Below are 7,919 nucleotides of genomic sequence, written 5' to 3'. Positions count from 1 at the left end.
TAACTGCTCTATATTTGTAAGGATCGAGGCCCTGGCTAGCAAGGGATCACACAATCAGTTTAAGAAGGAGAGTAACTAGTCAAAAATTCCAGAAATCTAATGAATGTCTATTCTTGATAGCCTCCTTCTATGTTATCTCTTTTTTCTACAGTAATCCTTATATTTTCTTAACAGATTCATCGAACTGGTGCCTTTTATGTATATATCTTTTGCATTGTGTAGCAATTATTTGTATTTTATAATAATTTCTCCTGAAAGATTTATTTTTATGTCACTAAAATTGACATATATACTTATTTTGAAAACAATTTTTAATTAATTCCCTTATTTTAAAAACCATGACACAACTTATCTTGGTCTTTCTAGTTTCAAAAATATCACTTAAACTAATTATTTAATGGGGTGCCTGGGTGGCTCAATTGGTTAAGCAGCCAACTTTGGCTCAGGTCATGATCTCATAGTTCGTGAGTTTGAACCCCGTGTCAGGCTCTGTGCTGACAGCTCGGAGCCTGGAGCCTGCTTCGGATTCTCTGTCTCTCTCTGCCCCTCCCCACTCATGCTCTGTCTGTCTCTCTCTCTCTGAAAAATAAACATTAAAAAAATAATAATTATTTAATAAAACTGAAAACTTTTTGCTTCTTCTGACAAAAGAATAGATTTATTTCCCATGTACATCAAATAATGAAAACGGCACAAATGCTAACAGCTGCAAAGCCATTAACTTTCTGCTTATGCCACACAAAACATACATTTTTAAAGAGGCAGACATGTGTATATATAGGCATTTGTGAATTAAATGCCAAAGGAAGTTCTGTGCCAAACTATAGTCATCTCTTTCACCTCAGGGAAATCCATAGAAGTTAATGCATCAGGTTTTGTCAGCTATATATTTCTTTTAACCATAGTATGTTTGTAGTTACTAGAAAATATGTTCCTTTTTGTTAGCGGTGGTGTTTTTAAATTGATGTATAGTTTACATAGAATGCAAGTCATTCTTTCTGTATTTTGAAAAATGCACCACAATCAAGGTATAGTACAATTTCATTGATTCTCCCAAATTTACTTATGTCTCTTTTGTCATTATCCTTACTCCTACTCATTATCATACTCAGTCCCTGACATACAAAACCCCTGACTGCATTGTTTCCCATCCTTATAGTTTGCCACTTTCACAAAGTCACACAAACAGAACTGGACACAATGTAACTCTTTGAGTTGGCTGAGCAAATTCTTTTTACTCAGCATAATGCATTTGAGATTCACCAGTGTTGCTGTGTGTTATCAGCAGTGTATTCCTTTGAATGGTTAAGTAGTATTCCACTGATGGATGTACAACTGAAGGTCATGTAACTTGTTCCAATTTTTGGCAATTAGATAAAACTGCTAAAAATAAAATTTTTATTTTATTCTTACTGTATTCTTAAATCCCATTTAAAGTGAGGATAAATTCATGGCAATGAATTGCTTATGGAATGGTGTAACAATTCATTCCTATCAAAGCATTAAATATATTTTGGGGGAGATATTTTCCAGACAAAGCAATATATTACCTTGGATCAAGGTATAGGTAAGCATTTCTTTGTCATCTAGGAATTTTTTACCACTGAGGTTTAGGCCTAGAGTGTAATCCTCATCCATTTCGGACTCTGTTGTCCTCAGATTACGTGTATATAAATTACTAAAACGTGAAGTAGTGTATCTTCCTTTATCTTTGTGTAATTTTTGCTTCAGTCAGTTGCTATCATTAGCATGTGTTAGTGTTCTAATTTATAGACATTTATCAAAATTAAGATCTTAAATTGTTCTCTGGGGAAATATCAGCTTACTTATCCCTGCATCTATAGCTCTTCTCCCTGCAGCAAATTCGTGATTAATCAGGCAAATGTTCTTAATAACTGTCTGCCTTTGATAACTTAAGGATCCCCCCTACCTAAAGACACGGAATGAACTAGATGTCCTCTCATGTTCTTTTTGACTCTGTGCATATACTTATGTTCATATATTTATTCATCCATATTAAATTATATAAAACTGTGTGACACATTTTAGCCCCCAAAGTTGTTCTCCCATATAACTCTTTCTTTGTAGCAATAGAGAATATTTTACAATGGAATCAAGTGAATGACAGATTTTCAAGATGTTTCAATTAGAAAAGTCTTATGAACTCATTTATGCACAAATTGAGAATCCTTCATACGTATATGTATGCATATATGTTCAAATATCAGAAATATATATATACAATTGATGTAGAGATAAAGATGATGTAAGAAAATCACATTTTACCATCTTAAAATGCAGTTACCATTTTAAAGCAATATTGTTTGCTAATCTAGCAAACCATATTTATAACTATTCAATTGCTCTTTGATCTTATCCTTCTGTTCTTTCGGTTATTACATGTAATATTTCCTTTCTACCTCAGAACTTCTAAAGGATTCTAAGCAGCCTCTTTACACTAAAAAATTAATGCTGAGGAAATTAATGGGTTGAGTAATGAATGTCTTCTCTTTCTTTCCTCCTCAGAATGGAATGAGAACAGAAGGCACTAGAGATAATTTTCCATAGCAGTTTTAATTAACTTAAATATGGAATGAAATTAAAATATACAAAGAAAACTAGAGTTGTGTTCTTCTCTTCTCCATTGTACCAGGTGACCATAGCTATACAACAACAACAAAAATCTAGCATATCTTTCAACCATTTTCCCTTCCAAAACTGAGTTTGGAGAGGCAAGGATCAAATCTCTGTATTTCATAAATATTCCTAGTATACTGTCTTCTATACAACCATATTCAATAATCCAATAAATATGAGTTAAAATACCTCCTTGTAAATGTTTTCTGTAAATAATCCAAGAGTTTAATAAACGAATAATTGCTACTTGAGCCCCGAATGACAAAGAGAAAACAAAAGCACCCCCCTCTTCTTCCATTCTTTGATTTCCAGGAAATTTACTGAAACACATATTCTCTATATGTGATATTTTTATATGTACATGTGGGCAATCCATTCATTATGGAGGAATGCGGGATGTGGTCAGTTATTTAGTAGGGATTGAAGGATGGAGCTTGGCATATAAGAAATCAACATAGAACAATCCTGCTAATATACCTCTATAACCACACGACTTAGTAAATTACAGAATGACTTTATGGGCAACACCAATATTGTGATATGGGTACTAGGAATTGGTTAAGGGTGTGGACTTTGCAGTCAAACTTCTTGGGCACCTGTCCTGCTCCACTCATTAGTAGCTAGGGATGTTGATGAGTTAGTTCCTCTAAACTCGGCTTTATCATTCTTGATTGCAGTGTCTACTTCATAGGATCATGAAGATTACATAAAGCTTTGCTTGCCAAATGCTTGGCAAAGTGCCTGGCACATAGTCAGTAGTCTATATATGTTAATAATATTATTTTCTGGGCCATTTCTTGCATTCACGGAACCAGAAAAAGTATTTTCTTTGTATATTTCTGTTATGCTTTCATTTTCCAGGTACTGCAGTAAATTAAAAAACAAACAAATAAACAAAAACATTCAATATAGACCAAGATAAGATAAACAGAAATGTAGCTATTCACAGACCAAGTAAGCCAAGGGAAATTGTGACACTGAAGTAAATGTAATGGAAAATACTCTTTGGAACTGCCATGGATCTTGGAAAGTACTTAAAAGTAACAGCATCAGAGGAAGACAATCCAGAGAAGACTACCTTTGCAGCTTCTGGAGGACAAAAATAGCATTTTCAGGTGATCTAACCAATCTTTAAATTCTTTCTTGAGGGGTGCCAGGGTGGCTCAGTAAGTTGAGTGTCTGACTCTTGATTTCGGCTCAGCTCATGACCCCAGGGTCAAGGGATCAAGCCCTGCGTGGGGCTCCATGCTGAGCCTGGAGCCTGCTTGAGACTCTCTCTCTCTCTCTCTCTCTCTCTCTCTCTTTCTCTCTCTCTCTCTCTCTTTCTCTCTGTCTCTCTGCCCCTCTCCCCTGTGCATGTGCTCTCTTTGTCTAAAATAAGAAAAAAAGTTATCTTTCTTGATATTACCACTATGAGGAGTGTGGAAATTTTTATAAAATATATGTATATATTTTTACTTCTGCCTGTAATAGCTGGTTGCTGTGACCCAGGGAAAGAGGCAGGAGAGGTGAAAAGATAATAGGAAAGGATGGAAGGGATGAGGAGAAAACTATTACCTTTATATTATTGTAAGCTTATGATAGCATGTTCACTTTTTAAAAAGTGGACAAGATTAGAGCAAAAGATAAGGAAAAGAACCAGCATTTATGAATCAACTGATATGTGCTAAGCACTCAGCTAGGTGTCTTATTTATATGATTTTACTTAATCCTTTCATTAATTTCACAGGGATATTCCATCAGAACAGGCAACAACTGTGGTAACAACTCTCAGTGCTTAAAACAGCAAGATTTTATTTCTTTATTTTTTTAATGCTTATTTATTTTTGAGAGAGAGACAGAACATGAGTGGGGGAAGGCAGAGAGAAAGAGAGAGACACAGAATCTGAAGCAGGCTCCAGGCTCTGAGCTGTCAGCACAGATATGGGGCCCGAACTTACCAACCATGAGATCATGACCTGAGCTGAAGCCAGATGCTTAACTGACTGAGCCACCCAGGTGCCCCCCCTCCCCCAAACAGCAAGATTTTAGATTTAACTAATTCTCAAAGGCAGCTCTTCTCCATGTGGTGGCTCAGACTTGCAACTCCATATCATATCCATACATATTTCTAAAATTGTCCCAGAAAAGAAATATACTTCTGTAAAGTCTCAGAATGTCAAACAATACTTTTTCCCAGAAATGACATATTACTTCCCCTCATATTTCTTTGGCCAAAGCAAGTTACAGCACCATGCATAATAACCTCAATGGGCGAGAGAATACAACTCCCTCTTGTGCCCCACAAAATTAGAGCCAGAAATTCTGGTGAGGAGCATTGATGTCTACCAAAAAAGAAGTCTTCTTATTTTGAAGATGAGGAATTTGAGGTTCAGAGAGATTAACAACTTTGGCAAAATCACTCTGTTCTTATAATGGAGTATTAGAATGTAAGACTCTTAAATCTATATTCTTTCAACTGCATGATGTTGCTTCACATATATTCACATTCATATTTACATTAATATGACACACAGAACATATTTTCCACTTAAATCAATGTAGAAGTGAGCATTGTAAGTTATTAGATAGCCAGCTACATGCTAATTACTGCACCTATTATTATAAACTACTAATACCATAATCATGTACTTCGGAGTGAGTTATTTTTACCCACTGATAATGAAATAAAATAGTTTCAATTTTGCAGCGTTGGTATATTTTTTAGTTGTTTTGTTTTTTTGTTTTCTAAAGTATTTTAGCACTCATGTGTCCTGAGGAAACCTCTGTTGTGCACTTACAGCATAATAAAATCCATGGCACGCAGTTCAAAGAAAGTGCACCAATTAGACTAAGAACATTTTCCAGATTCAAGGAAGCCTTCTCCACATTTGAGCATGGTCTATGGATCAGTGAAGATATTAGTTCAAAGGCACTAGTCAGTTTAGTAAAATAAGTACCTTGGTTACCCATTAAATTTGCCTTTGTAAATAAAGTACAGCGAGTTTCCCTTTGATCTAATGAAGATAGTTCAGTGAGCTATACATAGCACAGACATGAAAGTAGACAAACCTGCTTTAAATGAAATATGCCACCGAGTGATATAAAGCTTTCAAACTCTTTTGAGCAGAAGCAGAAGTAACCCTGTAAGTAATTTCCTTTCTTTGCAATATTTTCTGAGGGCATTTGGCACTAATTTCAGGTTATTTTTGATAAATATGAATCAACAATAAGCACTGCATGGAAAATGTTACAAAACATTAGGCATAACTATGATCAATGATTTATGATAGACTCTAGGTATCTGTTTCCATTTCTTGAAAATTACATCTACCTCTCATATTATTTCATCAAGAATCCCTTGTCACTGTCCTCTCTGGCCAGAACATCAAATGTTTTAAATTTAATAAAAATGCCTCTATAACCTTATATTTTATTTTCCCCTGGCTGGTTGGTATGACTTGTCATTATTGATACAGGATGATGCATTTAAAAAATAGACAATCGGAAAAGTTAGATTGTTGTATTTTCCATTTCAATGAGCCATTCCTAGTTTCTAGTGGAGTTCTGATGCACTTCCTCTTCAAATGTCAAGTTTTACCCTAGTTTTTAACAAGCTGAGGTCAAGATTTTCACCAATATTTAGCTTATATTCTGAGAGCTGGCATTATAATAGAGGACTTGAACCCAAAGGAATAAATCCTTCCTGGAAGAATTTTCAGTAAAGGTCATACATGAGGTGCAAAAAGAGGCATGAATAGCGTGCAGTAAATGGCTCCCACTGGGATTCTTTTTTAATTTAATTTAATTTTTTATTTTTTTAAGAGATCTCTACACCTAATGTGGGGCTTGCACTCACAGCTCAGAGATCAAGAGTCATGAGCTCTACAGACTGAGCCAGCCAGGTTCCCCTCCCACTGACATTCTTGACACCTGTTTGGGAAGCTGACCCTGGTTGAGATATATATATATATATATATATATGAGATGATTCCTACTCCTGCTTTGTGGCAGTCTGATTTTATAATCTTTTTAAAAACTTGTTGAAGATACCTTATTTTTTGAAACCCTAAATTATTTATAAGGTTTGGGCTTTCAGTATTTACACGACTGCATTTTTATTTGACAATTTATAAATGTACCTATTTTTCAACTGAATCATTATCATAAACAATGTTTTCCAGTTTTTGTTCAGAAGTTATTTTCAATAAATTAAAATTACATTCATATTTGACAATGTGTTTTTTGAAGATTGAAATGAATTTTCCTTTGTATTTTTTAGAGAAAAATTACATATAGACAAACACAGATTTGTATTTTTGTATCTTTAAGCCAGACATAGTAGGCGGAATAATAGCCACCCCAAGATGTTTCTGTCCTAATTCTTAGAACCTCTGAACATATTATCTTACATGAATAAAGAGACTTTGAAGATATGGTTAATCTTAAAGACTTTGAAATGGGGAAATTAACCTAATCATATGAGTCCTTAAAAGAACCTTCCCAGCGGAGGAGAGAATCAGAAGGAAGAATGGATAGAGAGATAGAAGAAGGGGGCCTTAAGCCTACAAGTATGGATGGCCTCTAGAAGCTGTGAAAGACAAACACACCATCCCCTAGAGGCTCTGGAAAGGAAGCAGTCCTGCAAGCCTCTTGATTTGAACCTAGGAAGACCCATGCTGGACTTATGAGCTTCAGAACTGTGACAAATGTGTGCCGTTTTAAGTTGCTTCATTTGTGGCAATTTGTTACAGCAGCAATAGAAAAATAATGCTGATTTTGGTACCAGCAGTAAGGTTTGAACCCATGCGGCGCACAGTATACTAGTACCACCTTTCCATTAATTAGAGAAAAATAAGTGCGTAGAAATGCAATTGAATAACGAGTTCAAAACACAAAGCTACATATACAATTTCATTTAATAACTTCTTGTGTGCAGCAGTTCTGTTTCTTTTTGGTTTTCAATGAAAATAGCTTTATTGATTTTTCTAATTACATTCATAGCATAAGAACATTAATGCCGAAAAAAAAAACCCTCAAACACAAACTAACCAAAATAATCTGAAATCTCATTATCTTGAGAAATCTTCCATTAACATTTTTATGATTGTCATTTCACACGTCTCTATTTTTATACATACATACACACGCATAAAATTTTACATAAATAGAATCATTACACTTGCCATTTTTATCATGGATGAATTATTTTTTTCTTTGAAATGTATCACTTGTATACAAACATATGAAGACACATAATTAATGTATATGTGGTAATAATAAACACCTGTGTCCTCACTACT

This window comes from Panthera uncia, chromosome A2 (assembly GCF_023721935.1).
Source record: "Panthera uncia isolate 11264 chromosome A2, Puncia_PCG_1.0, whole genome shotgun sequence".
Lineage (NCBI taxonomy): Eukaryota > Metazoa > Chordata > Mammalia > Carnivora > Felidae > Panthera > Panthera uncia.
The sequence above is the reverse complement of the archived record's forward strand: the minus strand, read 5'-3'. Positions refer to the sequence as shown.